Source organism: Euprymna scolopes, chromosome 12, assembly GCF_053919585.1.
Source record: "Euprymna scolopes isolate OS-2025 chromosome 12, ASM5391958v1, whole genome shotgun sequence".
In the NCBI taxonomy this organism is placed as follows: domain Eukaryota; kingdom Metazoa; phylum Mollusca; class Cephalopoda; order Sepiida; family Sepiolidae; genus Euprymna; species Euprymna scolopes.
Genome location: NC_136493.1, coordinates 146,854,605 through 146,870,334, shown reverse-complemented (window position 1 = coordinate 146,870,334; position 15,730 = coordinate 146,854,605). Strand labels below are relative to the sequence as shown.

Here is a 15,730-nt window from a genome sequence, read left to right as displayed (position 1 = left end):
GCTTTTTCCTCCTAATCGTTCACCTTATATACAGTGACAAACAATAATTCATTTGTGCGTTACGTCTCTCACAGTATTTCACATTTTTATGGACACACATTTACTCTGGAGGGATCGGCTTTGCCCAATACACTTCATTAGTATCAGAATTTTTGTAGCAATTTTTGACACCCCTAACACGAAACTGCGAATAAAATATAAAAATCTCGTAATTTCTGTTAAAAGTGGGTTGTTTATTTTCTTTATGGATTCCAAAATTAACTATTAAAGTTGTTTTAAAAGTAATAGAAATATTTTTTTTTTAAACAGTAATGAATTTTCCAAACTCAATATTTTTCAATTTTTAAACTTTAAAAATCTATCAAAATTTTTCTATTGATTCTATTTTTACGATATTTTCAGGGTCAATGTGAAATTTTATGTTCTTTCCAATAAACTGAATATAATATTTTAGACAAACGTTTTTTTTTTAAATTCACGCCCCCCCCCCATTTTCAAGTGTCTATTAAAAAGTAAATAATTAATTTACTCACCGAAAAGTAAATAATTAATTTACTCACAAATTGAAGAGAAAAGGTCAATAAATAATATATTCAAATTTAAAACAAAAAAAAACGTAGTGTTTTTTAGAATTTTACCTGTAAAGTTTGAAGTTTAAAACCTTTTTTTTTTTTTTTAAACCATGTTATTTGTTTTTTCTTTATTTTTAATGGAACCTTGGTCCTTGCTCCTTTAATTGAAAAAAAAAATAGGGCTTGAATTACATTTTTCGAGGAGTTATAAGCTTGGAAAGACAGGGGGTAGAATAATTCACGCCTCCCATTTTGAAATGTCTATTAAAAAGTAAATAATTAATTTATGTACCAAAGTCTTATATATGACAAATTGAAGAGAAAAAGTCAATAAATAATATATTCAAATTTAAAAAAAAAAAAAAAGTACTGTTTTTTAGAAATTTACCTGTAAAGTCCGAAGTTTAAAACCTTTTTAAAAAAAAGTTTTTTTTTGTTTTTTTTTTAATGAAACCTTGGTCCTTGCTCCTTTAATTGAAAAAAAAAAAAATTAGGGCTTGAATTACATTTTTCGAGGAGTTATAAGCTTGGAAAGATGGGGTGGAATTATTCACTATTTTCACAAAATTTCTGACACACCTAACACTTCATATAACAAATATCCACATTTATACGGCAAGTATCATTACTTAATCTGGTGTTTTATTCTTAAATTTTTATTGAAAAATAGTGTAGAAGTTGTGAGGAAACGCATATAGTTTTAAAAAGGGAAAAATATCTAATCGGGCAAGGCACAAAAATAGTCATAAATTCCTTATCCTATGTATGAGTGGACGAAAAAAAAAAAAAACTGTCTTTTTTTTTTTTTTTTTTTTGAGCGCATGATTAATTTCAGGAGATGGTATGTTTTTTTCATCAAACACTCGAATTATGTGACCTAGCAGTTTTTTAGCCAGAAATTTGATATTGTGATTTTATCAGAATACCCAGAATGCAATATTAAGTAGAATTACGTTAGTTATGAAAAAAAAAAGAAAAAAAAAAAAGAAAGGAATAATTATTCAAAAATAAAAATCCATAGAAAGAAATGGCGACAACACTAGAAAATGTTGCAAAATACAATGGAGACGTTGCAGTTACACGCTTTTTAATTGTATGATGTACATTTGTTTTGATGTAAATAGCCGACTGTACAACTGGAATGATTGGCCTTCCAGCTAATTAGAAGATCTGGGACAGAAACACAAATCACCAAACTTACAGCGCCAATGTGATTTTGCTCCCCTGCCAGAGAATTAGAGGCAGTACATCAACCCATTTCATTGGTTTGCTCAAATCATAAACAATATGATAAATCTACTTTAGTCACATGTCACACTTTATAATGAATGACCATTTCGTTGTTCAAGTTCCTTTTCCAATGCAGACAAAGGTATTTTCATTTGAATTCATGTCTTCTGTTAATTAACTGTTGGAGTCGGATAAACATTCTATTGCAGCCTACAATTAGTATGTGTAGCTATGTGGAGAAAAGAAGGGACAGAAATACCAGATTAAGGGAGGGGGGACAGCTGTTCAAATATCAGGGGAATAGATTAAAAACAGATCCTTTTGAATTTAAATAAGAAAATTTGAAAACCTGAAAATGTTGAAAAATGATAAAATCATTTTTTTTTTTTTTTTTTTTATTTAATTTTTTTTTTTTTTTGGTGTTATTAAATTCCAAATTTTTGCCAATAACATGGCTTTACCAAGGAGATCAGTCCGATCGAGTTTTTTTTTCTTCTTCTTCATAATGATGTAATTAGGAGTCGTAGCCTCCCGAAGATATTTTCTCTTCAAGAGGCTACGACTCCTCATTACATCATTATGAAGAAAAAAGAAAAAAAAAAACTCAATCGGACTGATCTCCTTGATAAAGCCATGTTATTGGCAAAAATTTGGAATCTTGGAATCTAATAACACAAAAAAAAATATTAAATAAAAAAAAAAAAAAATGATTTTATCGTTTCTCAACATTTTCAGGTTTTCAAATTTCCTTATTTAAATTCATTAAAAAAAAATGTTTTCTAAAGTGTATGACTTTACATTGCTTAGATCCTTTTGTTTTTGCAAACCTCGAGAGTCAAGTGTCAGAATTAACCATAACATGAATAATGAATTGAAAATTCTAACAGTAAATTGGATTTTTTTTTTTTTAAAATACAATTTCTCAAAATTAAAATTTCAATATCTCACACACAAATACACACACACGCATATAATGTCTTAGTCCGCCTGTTCCATTTTACTCAGAAACTACTGGGCTAATCTGGCTGAAAATTTGTATAGACCTTTGTTATAAGGTGCAGTGAACTAAGTATTATAGTATCCATTTGATGCACAGCTGAGGATTAATAGGATTAGTCATCACAATACCACTACATTTACTTTAGAAGTTTTCTCAGAAATTACAGAGCTGACCTAGTTGAAATTTTGTATGGACCTTTTTTATGATAAGGTGCAGTAAACCAAGTACTATAGTATTAATAGGATTAATAGATTAATACAGATTAGTATTTAATGCGAAAATGAGCACACATTTAACTAGCAATATACATGGCCATTAAACTTTGGATAATCACAGATTTCAAGGGGTTTCTGCTAAAATAGTAATATTTTAAAAACCAAAGCACTTTAAGTCTTCAAAATACCACCGTTTTGTTCAGAAATGAATATGCTTTCAAATGAATTAGTAAATAATAACATACATTATATATTTTTAGAGTTTTAAGCAAATAAAAGTGATAAAAATGTGAACATCATAAAACAGCATTTCCGGTAAATTTTTGTAACGACCCCCCCCCCTCCCCTGATTTCTAAACATTCGTACCGTGTTTCTGTGAAGAATTTTAAAATGAAATTTGGAAATTAGCCAAAAGAGATGCCATTTTTAATTTCGAGTGTCCGAAATTCATTTGACCACTCGTTTTTTTGTTGTGTTAAAAAAAAGATTTCAAAATGATGAGTATTGAAAATTTTGAAAAAATTTTCTCCGGACACTCACTATTAAATAAAACAATCTTTTTACTATGTTTACTCATTAAAAAGATGATTAAACGGTGTTTTCTCTAGTAGTACGTAGCAATTTAAAAACAATACCAAAAAAATCGTTATGAATTTGAATCAAGACTTCTGTAGTATTAGTGATAGCAGCAGCGATAACATGGCGTAAACAGACGTTTTGTTTTTGTTGTTTATTTTTATTTCAAATCGATTTTTTTTTTAATTGAAAATCTGATTATAAATAAAAATTCTTAGATGTTTAGTTAGAGCTATTTTGTTATCAACCATGCAAATATTTTTAAAAATTGGGTAGTAGTAAATTTTAAAATATTTTAACAAGTGAAAATATGAACTATCATTGTTTTGGTTCACGTGTACAAACGGTACACACACTTCTAATTTTCGTCCCTTAAAAAATGTTTTCAGTGAATTATTATCGAATGGAAACTAATCTAACCGATTATTAAAAATGAAATAAAAAATAATCAATATTTAAATATTTGTAGGAGGTGCTCAGTTAAAAAATAAAACGGAAGGAAAAGACATGAAATGTAATTAAAAATCAAAATAACATTGATTCAAAATGTTTAACAATTTGTCAGCTTTAGCAAAAACTTGTTTCTTTTTTATATTTAAATAGAATTTAAATACTTGATATTTTTCCAAGCATCATGTTTTCTGTTAGAGGGACGTCACTTTTTTAAATAACATTTATTTTTGTTTGTCATAATTCTTGTAAAGTTTCACAAGGGGGATCAAACACCCTCTTAAAAAAAAAAAAAAAAAAAAAAAAAACCTCGCTTAATTCTATGTCTAATCCTAGGTATGAGTGGCAAGCCTCCTCCTAAAACCTTTAGCCTTAACAATAACGCTAAATACAAGTGGCAGAGGTCCACACTAAACAAACTTCCTCTGTGAGCTCATATAAACATAAAATAAAAAAAGCATAAAAAACGTTTAAAGAAAGTGCACATGATTAATCTCCCATAAAAAAATACATTGATCAACTGTCCTAAAACGCTAGGATTGTCTTGAAATGGTGAATTATTTTACATTTATGTGAAACCAACCCCCACTCTAAATTCTAAAATTGTTTTTGTTTTGTTTCTATCAAGTCTTCAGGATGTTCATACATAATTTTCCTTAGACCTATCATTAACCCAAAGTCAGAGTGGCAACCTCCCCACCTTCTCATAATTGCACAAAGACCCTCTTAAAACCATGCATAATCGCCTTTTAGAAAACAAACAAACAAAACACCCAGGATTTATTTATCATAGGAAAAAAGGGGGAGGGGTAACTGCCCTAAAACACTCGAATGATTCAAAATGGGAAATCATTTTACATTAAATTCTAAAATAATTTTTGTTTATCTTTTAAAGTTTTTCAAGTTGTTCACATGCAATTGTCTATAAAGGTAGAATCACATTTTTGGAGAGGTGGTCAGATGGGGGAGGGGTAGCAGAAGGTATTAATCTACAATAATACCAAAGAAATATTGCAATATATTAATTTTTAACCAATCCTAGATTTCGATTTCAGTTTTTGGCACATAAAATGCATTACAACTAAACTTTGAGTTTTCTAACTTCTTTTCTTTTAATGAATACATGGCATTTTTAAGCAACCGCAGCATATTTATGTGCATTTACTGCAGATTATTTGGAAACCATTCAGTTCTGGAGATTTTCAGTAGCATATTCAGATTCCTTGCACAAAAATACACTTATATGGCAAATTTCATTGCTTAGTCTTATGTTTTAACAAAGATATAACATTTTTACTGAAAAAGTAGTGCAAAAAATGTGACAAAACGCATATGGTCTTAAAGAGGGGAAAATATCCAAACACGCAGGGCATAAAAATAGGCATAACGTCCTTGATTTTAATTGGATTTTAAAAATTTAAAAAGATTCTTTCTTAGCTTATCAAGCTCTTTCTATATATACCAATATTGAAATATTTTAAGCCATTTAAATTTTTTCATGTGTATTGCTAATTTAACTACAGTGTGGAACGATAAATTTGTCACCCTGAAGAAAACAATACTACAACTTTATCTTAAAACTTTTATTGAAAAAAAATAAATTCAGGTAACTTGATTATGTAACAGAGATGACATCTATTCAATGTAGCCATTTTCAGCCTCAATCACAGCCTCGATGCGGGCCAGAAACTGGGAGCATACCTTTTCCACAAGCGTCAGTGGGAGGTTGACAAATACTCGGCAAATGGCAGCGATCAGGCTGGCTTTGTTGTTGTGGGAGGTCATGTTGGTGATGTTCTCAATGTATGACCAAATAAAGTAGTTCAGTGGGTTCAGGTAAAAGGAAGGAGGGAAGGGGGCAGTGAGAGAAAAGGTCAAAGTTGTAGCAAACCTGAGTCTCATTGAAATCATGGGCTGACACAGAATCCTGCTACCACACCTAGGGATTGCCAACGGCCACCTGACTACACCAGAAGATCACTACAATCTTCAGCAGATCCAGGTACACTCTGGTGTTGCCTTTCAAGCCGACTTTGAAGATGAGAAATGGCATAATGTAGACTTCACTTAAAACCACACCAAAGACCATAAGCATGGCTATAGAGTTAAGTGTTGAACCATCCGGATTTGCATTTTGAGTGTGTTGGCAATGGTCCTGTTGTTATAACTTGGATAAGTAAAGAGCATGAGTTGTCCAGCGGCGCATCTCCAATCTTGCTTGCTGAACATATTGTATTACTTTCATACATAATAGAAGGCTCTAGAAGTTGTTTTAAGAATAAAAATGGGACTTTATCGCTTTTCTATTCTACAACTTCATCGCCTTTAATATTTATAAATATTTTAAAAAATATATTTTACTACTACTTTCAAGAAAAATGATTTATTTATCTATGTTCTTGCATCTTTTAAAATTATTCTAACAATCTGTGATAAACCCATGATAGAGTTGATTGATAAGGATACAAAAATTCATGGAACCTTTCGATTGCAATTTTTTTCATGTCATACACCTAAGAAAGTTTGTTTTTGTTTTTGTTTCTTGTTTTCTCCTTTTCCAGTTGTTGGGAACTTTAGACTTTGTTTTACAGCATACTGCCCTGTACCATTACAACTGTGCTGAGGATAATTTTAAAGTTTTTGATAATGTCTAGCATTAATTTTTTTTTAAATGTGCCGATTTACAATATTCCAGTTCATTAAAAAAAACACTGAGAATCAGTTTTGCAGTGGAGTTGAAAACTTGCAAAATGAAAATTTAAAAATAAATCCTGCAAATCAGCAAAATTCTTCCATAAACTTTTTCCAATGAGCATTGTCAATTCCATGACTTCATTCATTGGTTAAAATTGTGTTAAGAAATGAGCGAGGCATTGAATACCTTTGAAAACAAATGTACACAAGCCATCAATTAGTTCTACAGCTGACATTTTTAGTACTAAAGTTTGGTGCATCTTCATTACTGGATAAATTGCTTCAAGTAAACTGTTTTCTAGTTGTTTAGTGAATAAGGAATGTCTACTCATCAAGAGCTGATTGTTACTTTTCACTTAAAAAAAAAAAGAAAAAAAAAGGTTCTATTTTTCCATAAAATGTGATGAAACATAAAAAGAGCCATTGGATTGTGTTAATGACATGTATTGAGGTTGTCAAAACTTCCAATTTATTTGAACATTCTGACTTTATTCAACAAAAATACCAAAAAACGGGCTCAGTTGCTGGCTTATCCAAATCCATTTAATTATTTTCTCTACCGCTCTCCCTTGATCCAGGACTGTACCCTAATAAACAAAGTGTCTGACAGCATAGATACAGCACTTTCCCTTGACACTAGCGCACAAGTGCATGTATTTGGTGACTTCAATGTCCACCACAGCAACTGGCTTGGATTTTCTACTACACAGACGCAGCTGGTACCACAATACATAGCTCCTCTATATCTCATTCCCTATCACAAATGCTTACGTTTCCAACCCGTTTCCCAGACCAGCAAGAACAACACGCTTCACTAATAGATCTGTTTCTGACCACAGTTCCCGATGACTGTAATGAATGCCCACAGCCCTCTTGGGAATGCCGATCATGCAGTGGTAATGGTTGAAATTGCCCTAAACTCTAGAGCCAAAATTGAAGAACCACTGCTCAAAACAACAAGATATTATAAAAAGGCTGACTGGAAAGCCATCAGGGACGCTCCATGGCAAAATATCTTTTCACTTCCTGCTGAACATTGCGCAAATTAGACCACTGAATGGTTCAAAGCGGCAATTGAAGCACATGTTCCCACACGCAAATTCTATAGCAAACCCCACTCTCCCCAATGGTTCACTTCAACTTTTACAGCTGTCATAGTGCAAAGGCAGCATGCGTACCGCAAATTTAACCGACATAAGTCCAGTTCAAACAGACAGAAGTACATAGAAGCCAGAAATAACTGTAAGAAAAAAATAGCGACAGCTAAGAGAGAATTTACTGAAACCACCAAAAAACGCATCGAAGCACAGAAATTAGGAACCCAAGACTTCTGGAAAATCTACAACAGTGTAATAAATAATGGGCAATCAACAATTCCCCCACTATCCAACAATCATGAGGTTGTTTGCTCAGCAACTGAGAAGGCTAACATGCTTGCCAGACGGTTTGCCTCCAACTGCACACTGGACTCTGCTACCCACCTCCTCCCTGACTTTCCTTTGCAGACAGACGCCACACTAGACGATCGAAAAATCACCCTTGCTCAGGTGCATGCTATCATAAGAAAGCTTGACACTGCAAAAGCATGTGGACCTGATCTCATCCTGGCTGTGCTATTAAAAAAGTGTGCCGCCGAAGTAGCTCCAGTTCTCTCCAAACTTTACAACAAATGCCTTAATGAATCTTGCTTTCCTGCCTGCTAGAAAACTGCTTCTGTAGTGCCAGTTTTCAAGAATTCTGGCGAAACAACTGACCCAGTAAATCCCGCTCCTCCTCCCACTTTTTGCCAAAATATTTTAGTCCATAATTAACCAAGCTATAGTCCATCACCTTACAGATGCTAAACTTCTGACTGACCATCAATATAGATTTAGGCAGCCCGTTCCACAGCAGACATCCTAACTGTAATCTCAGAACGTATATACCAGTCACTGGACAAAGCGATGGAGGGTAGAGCCGTAGCTCTAGATATATCTAAGGTTTTTGACAGGGTATGGCATGAGGGTCTTCAAGAAAATCAGATCATATGGCATCACTGGAAGAATACATAACATAATTAGATTCTTCTTAGATAAGAGAAAAATCCAGGTTGTCCTTGACGGTCGTACATCTAAACAATATTATATAAATGTGGGAGTGCCTCAGGGGTCTATCCTTTGACTTCTGTTATTCCTAATATTCATAAATTACCTCCCTGACAAAATTGCCTGTGAGATGGGTATGTATGCTGACGACACCATTCTCTATAACAGACACGACAGGAAAACAAATGATCACATATTTAAAGAAATAGCAGAAACACTAGAGGAAGACCTCCGATCTGTAGTGGAATGGGGACATAAATGGATGGTCACCTTCAATGCTGCCAAGACTAAACTTGTTTCCTTTAATAATTACAAGAAACCTTCCCTACCGCAAATAGTAATGGCCAATGACTCTTTATCTGAAAGTACATCTTTTAAACTCCTCGGCCTAATGTTCACAGGAAACAGGAGTTGGAACAATTACATTGAGAATATTGCCAGGACCGCTAGAAAGCTATTAACGCCTGAAAGTATCCTATACCTATATAAGGCCACCATTCGCCCATGTATGGAGCATTGTTGTCATATTTCGGCTGGTGCATCTGCCACTAGTCTCTCGCTCCTAGACAAAGAGTCACCAATCTGATAGGTCCTGAACTGTCAGCTAAACTTCAGCCTCTGTCCCATCGACGAAATGTTGCATCCCTCTGCCTGTTCTACAAGTACTTTAACGGTGAATGCTCTGACGAACTGCAAGCACTTGTGCCCCCTCAACGTAAATACCCCCGACAAACCCAACAAGCAGCTAAATCCCACCCCTTCACAGTGAAGATCCCTAGATGTAAGAGAGCCTTTTACTCCAGTAGTTCTTCCCCAGAACAGCTAGACTTTGGAATTCCCTTCCGGGTCCATGCTTCCCCGACTGTACTGACATGCAGAAGTTCAAGTGCAACATGAATCAACATCTTGTTGCCCAACTTCCTACACGGTACCCTGATGCTTATGTCCCTGTTAGTAGCCCCCTACAACAAAGTGGCAATGTGTGTTGTTTGGGGTGAAAATGTAATAAAAAAAAAATAAATGTATGGTTTTGATCCTTTTGCTTAAACGACTTTTTTGACATAGTTTTATTATAGAAGGAAATTCCTTAAGGTTTGATAAAGAAAACTAGAGCCCTCCCAAACCCCCAAAAAATCTTTTTCACAAGAAGAAAAGCAACTAACTGATAAATTTTCCATTGTATTTATACTCTTTTATGAGATTTAATTGGCATGTGAGCGTTCAAAAGATGTTTGGATCAAAATTAAAAATACAATGAAATAATAGGAGATACAATTGTTAAAAGCAGATGTAAAGAAACTACTTCGGATTTCAACTGTTGATTTTCATAATGGAAAAATATAATTCATACAAAGGACAAGCAAATTGATTTCATTGTAATTACTTGCTTATTGAAAAGCGTAGATGCGATTAATCAAAAGCAAAGCTCATTACTGCAATTATTGACTTGTTTGTATTCAAATGTAGAATTGTGTCTTTCCAAACAAATACGCAAAAGTTGCATATTTGTTGCTTTTCTTATGCAAACTTCCAAACAAAAATATTCTTCCATCTCAATTATATATCATCATATATAATCAACATTTGTGAGTTTTTCACTTGCAAACTTCAAATAAAATATAATTCTCGTCTATATCTTGTATTCTAATGGAGCAGATGCAGTTAAGCAATTTTTATTGAGTAATTACTGCTTAATATACAAACAGAACACCTTCGATACATTTACCATGATCTATTGTCGGAACTGCATTTTCAAACGTGACAATATTCTAATCTGGCAGCCGAATGATTTAAGAGACAAACAGATGTTTTAAACTTGATTATTCAAACATCAACAGTCGATTCTAGTGATCTTGTTGTCAGCAATATGAATTTGGTAAGGGAATGGAAAATTTAATAACTAAAAGTTTAGAGCTGTGGTCAATATAGAAACTGATTTTGAAATAAATGTATGAATCAGGAATGACTTAGCAGACGTAAAATCAAAAGCTAATTAGTGTGAAGCTTAAGAGAAAATAATTGCTCACAAAAAGCAACAGCAAAAATGATCCCATATGTAATATGTTGTCTTCTAAGTAATAAAAAATAGTATTCACTTCAAAATCAATGCAGATACTCTTATTCATACAAACGTATTCCTACTAAAGCAATAAAAAACAGCCATGAATCAACAAAATACTCATGTCTCCTCCATGTAATTTCTATTCATGGACTTATAATCTTGCAACTCATTACAACAGAAGTCATTCGAATATGAAGTAGTACTAGCTTCATATTCAAATGATGATAATCACGTTTTATTGTGTATTTAAGAAATAGGTGTATAAAATATAAGTCAGGTTATTGTTACCTTTTAAGGCTGTTCAACCATATGTGTATTTCTCAAATCATTTAAAAAAATTTCATGATTTTAAATGCATTTTTGTGCACTTATTTTCAGTGAGTGTGCATGTTGTTTATAACATGTACAAATTTATTATACTTAAGCATTCCTCTATTCTGTGCATTGAAGGTAAAAACAAGCAGGATCTCAGTTCAAAATTAATTTATAAAAAACTGGACCATTTTACAGTGTCATGGCTTAAAATAAAAAACATTTTACAAAGGGTCATTGTTTAAAACTAAGAACATTTTACAGAAACTGGGGACTATTTTGCAAAGTGTCATTGCTTAAAACTAAGAACCATTTTACAGAGCATCATTGTTTAAAACCAAGAACCATTTTACAGAGCATCATTGTTTAAAACCAAGAACCATTTTACAGAGCATCATTGTTTAAAACTAAGGACCATTTTACAGAGTGTCATTACTTAAAACTGGGGAACATTTTACAGAGCGTCATTGTTTAAAACTGGGGAACATTTTACAGTTATTGTTTAAAACGAGGGGCCTTTTAGATTTTACATAGTGTTATGGCTTAACACTAGAAGCCAGTGTTACTGCTTAAATCTAGAAACCATTTTACAATGTTGTTTAAAACTATGGACCATATTGTATAGTGTCATTGCTTAAAGCTAAAGGCAATTTCATAGTGTCATTGCTTATCTAGTTTGAAAATTGATTTCTATGGAGTCTTAAAATTGTGTTCTGTCCCACCTACAATCTTTTGAGTCAGCTTCAATAATCTTGATAATACACACGTCGGTTCACATAACACGCTGTTTTTCAACTCACTGGTCATTCCTTTTACCGCTTCTTTTATGCATCTTGCATAATCTAATTTGCATAGAGTTTGCATTACTCACACATGATCATAAAATACAAAAGCAATGTCACCATTTTAGCTTTTTTTTTAATTTTATTATTTTTTTCCTTAAGCAAATGGACACTATACCTATGCTAGTCCGCTAAGCTACAATTTTCCCTACAGCTTATAACTGGGAGCCATTTTCCAGTGTTGTTGTTGAAAACAAACAATTTCTATTAACATTTTACATGGTGTCATCATTTAAAACTATGGACCACTTTACATTTTCCATATTCCAGTGTTATTATTTAAAACTGGAGCCCATTTTCCATAATGTCATTGTTTAAAACTAAGGCCCATCTTAAATCTTACATGATATTAGTGTTTAAAACTAGGAAGCATTTTCCATAGTGTCATTGTTTAAAACTAGGGACCACGTTGTCATTGTTTAAAACAAGATTTAATGTAAATTGTGTCCTATTTATATTTAAAATAAATTTTTCAGATTTTTTCGCTGTTTCTTTTCATAATTATTTTGTTTTTGATCATTTTAGCTTAGGGTAAAGTGAAAGAAGTCAGTAAGAATGAAAAATAGGACATGGCACAGCAACGAAAACACTTACAAAAATAATGATCATAATTGATACTTTTGGATAATCTTATTGTTTGCTAATTTATACTATTCATTAAGTGCTAGTTAGATGTCCAAATAAGGTTAGGTGATTTTACAAAATTAAAAGTATTCTATCACCCACCCACCCACCTTTGCAACATATAACGTACTATTAACATGTACAGCGTGGAGGTGAAGAATATGAGAAACAGGTCAAGATCAAAATGATACCTGGTACTGAGTGAGGGATACTACATGTCCTTATATATCACTTAGTTACCTCCCCTTCACTTTCTCTCTGAACCAACAAGATCAGATTTACTGCCCCCCGCTTCGACATGCACGCACAAAAGATTTTTTTCTTCACATTAAAAACAAACACCATTTAAAAGGAACAGTCTGAATTGGAAGAAATATATAAACATTGCTTTGGTATGGGAGAATTTACCCTCCTCTTATTGAGGACAGAACAAATATTACACCTTATTCCAAGAGTTCTTTAATAAGTTTGCTATATTTTTTTTTTTTTTAAGTACCAATTCAAATGTTATTGGTCAATGTTGAGTATTATGGTCAATATGCGCTCCTTAAAAAGCTGAGAAATACAGTATTTTCTGACAAAAAAAAACAAAAAACACTACTCTAGAAAATAATCAAAAGTTGTATCAGTAGTGACAAGTGTGACTAATAAAAGACAGTTTTAAATTACAGTAAAGTAAAACATGAAGACTAGTTATAACAATCAAAGTGTTATAGCTGTTCCTGCTTAGTTCATCTTAGTCCATTCTGACACATGGGGTGGGTCTTAGGAAGCCATCTGCCTTGGGATTGCTTCCTCCTTTGGGAAGGGGGGTTATTTATTGCCAGTCACCTGCTGCACTCCTATCAGGAAATGTTGACTGGTCTGATTACAGCAAATTTTGCACATAGAATCACTCCAGTTTTGAATCAGATTGTTTTTTGGTGAAACCTCCCTAAAAACTAAATGACATGTATTACCATAACAAAATCATAGATCTATATCTTATACATTCGATTTATTGGCCATCACATCAATATTACACTAACTCAAGTTTGGAGATAGGAACAATCCTATAAAAATATACTCCCTTTTTCTTTGGGGAGGAGGGGGAGGCTTCTAGATTTCTCCTCCTCCCTCTCACCAGGTTAACCTAATGCCATGCAGTAGACAGCAGTTAAAATACTACACAAATACGTCTGATTCCCATAAACAAAACAACAAAAGCAAAATTTGAACGAAATCTTAATAGCGACTTTTAAGAACTTTCACGCACAAAAAAAATATTTAAAAAAAAAAAAAAAAAAAAAAAAAAAACAATTTTGGAGGGTGGGTGGGAGTAACATATTTAGGACAGGACAAGTAAAAACCTTTTCTCTAGCTTTTCTAGAAGTACTTCCTCATTCATGGTAACAGAAAAACAAAGAAAAATGATACTGAACTCTGCTTATCTAAAAATTGCAATTTGTTTTGTTTTTTTACTGAATGGTAAGCTTATATAAGTCCGTCTCATAGTTGGCAATATTAGCTCGTAAAATCTGGTAACAAGTCACAACAGAGGAAAGTCAACACCTAAATTTAAATGGGGTTCCTGAAACAGAAAATGAAAAAATATAACTGATATATAGTTATATAGTTAATATTGCTTTTTATTTTATTATTTTGTTTTTGTAACTTGTGTTCTAGTGATATTTTTAAACAATTTCACAACTATGTGAACAGTTTGTTTTTGTAATAAAAATTTTAAAATACAATAATTGAAAAATAAAAACACACATAGCAACAATCTACAGCTACAAGAAAAAATAAAATGTGATGTAAATAAATCAGTGTCTGTTTTGTTGGTTTCAGATCATTGACTTTAACATTAAGTGGTCGGTCAATGGTCGCCTTTTGTGTTTGACTATCATAATAATTACCGGATTTTCCCAGAGTAATATCGACAGCTTTGTGAGCTAACTAAATAAAGAAAAGAAAAAATTATAAGAAATAATAAAAATAATATTTTAAAAATTAAGTTTAATTATTTTTTATAAGAATTCAAAAATGATTTATGTTGGGTTGTGAACAGCTATTAAAACTTTTACCATGATTAGTTTGTCTTACGGCATATCAACACATTTAATGTTGATTCACATTAGACCAGAACTTTCTTATAGAAAATTTAGCTCAACTATTATTTTATATTAAGAAATTAGATTAAAATGTGTTAAATAAGAAAAGAAAACATGTAGAATTAAGATGTCAAATTAAGGTATATGACGAAATATTTAGAATTTGATCCGTTTGTCTCTTAAAGTTGACAAGAAAACTGGGGAAAAAAGGTAAAAAAAAAAATAGAAATATGTTTTTAAACTCAAATGCAAGTGTGTGTGTGTGTGTGCGCGTGCATGTGTGTGAAATTTTACTCTTTGTCCCACATATCAATAACAAAATAAAAATGTGATTTGTCATTCTATTTCTTTATTATTTTTGCATAATTAAACATGAACAGATTGGAAATAGATGAAATTAAAAATAAACAAAGCATACAAGGTCCCCCTCCACGAGTGAAAAAATTTACTTTCACCATGACTGTGCAAATTTTTTTTTAAATCCAAGGCATGGTTATTGACAAAAAGTGTCAAAAAATGAACGGATCAACAATTTGGGGGCAATTTTATCCTATAATAGCCCCTACGTGAGCGACCAGAGTCATCCCAGAATATCCGTTCCGGCAAAAATTTACTTTCACCATGACTAATGTTTGTGGAAATATTTTAAATCCAAGGCCTGGTTATTGAGAAAAGTGTGAACAAAAGAACGGGTGAACAGGAGTGAATTACTAAGTTCAATCCCTCCTTTGTTGGGGACCAATAAGATGAGAAAAGAGTAAACAAACCACATATATTTTAGACTTAAGAATGGAGGATCAATCTAAGGATCTTGAAAAAATAAATGCGAAAGATTTTTCCATCATCAAAACAGATTGTGCTTATTTAATTTTATGATATAACAAACACTTGAAATACAGTATATATAGCAAACTGCAAATACCCTCAAACACATTTAGGCTTTCTTAATTTAATATCTATTTTATAAGCAACTTT

At 32.4% G+C, this 15,730-nt stretch overlaps 2 protein-coding genes across 5 annotated transcripts in view; one reads left to right on the top strand and one right to left on the bottom strand.

Annotated features, from left to right (window-relative positions):
- The window catches only part of LOC145291531 (pituitary tumor-transforming gene 1 protein-interacting protein-like), a 66,817-nt gene that overhangs the window by 42,224 nt on the left and 8,863 nt on the right, over positions 1-15,730 (bottom strand). The window lies entirely within an intron of this gene.
- Positions 1,601-15,730, top strand: part of LOC145291530 (hsp90 co-chaperone Cdc37-like) — a 102,794-nt gene continuing 88,664 nt past the window's right edge. Inside the window, exon 1 of the mRNA XM_080137521.1 lies at positions 1,601-1,944. The gene's annotated coding sequence lies outside the window, so the exon portion shown is untranslated. The remainder of the gene's footprint in view (positions 1,945-15,730) is intronic.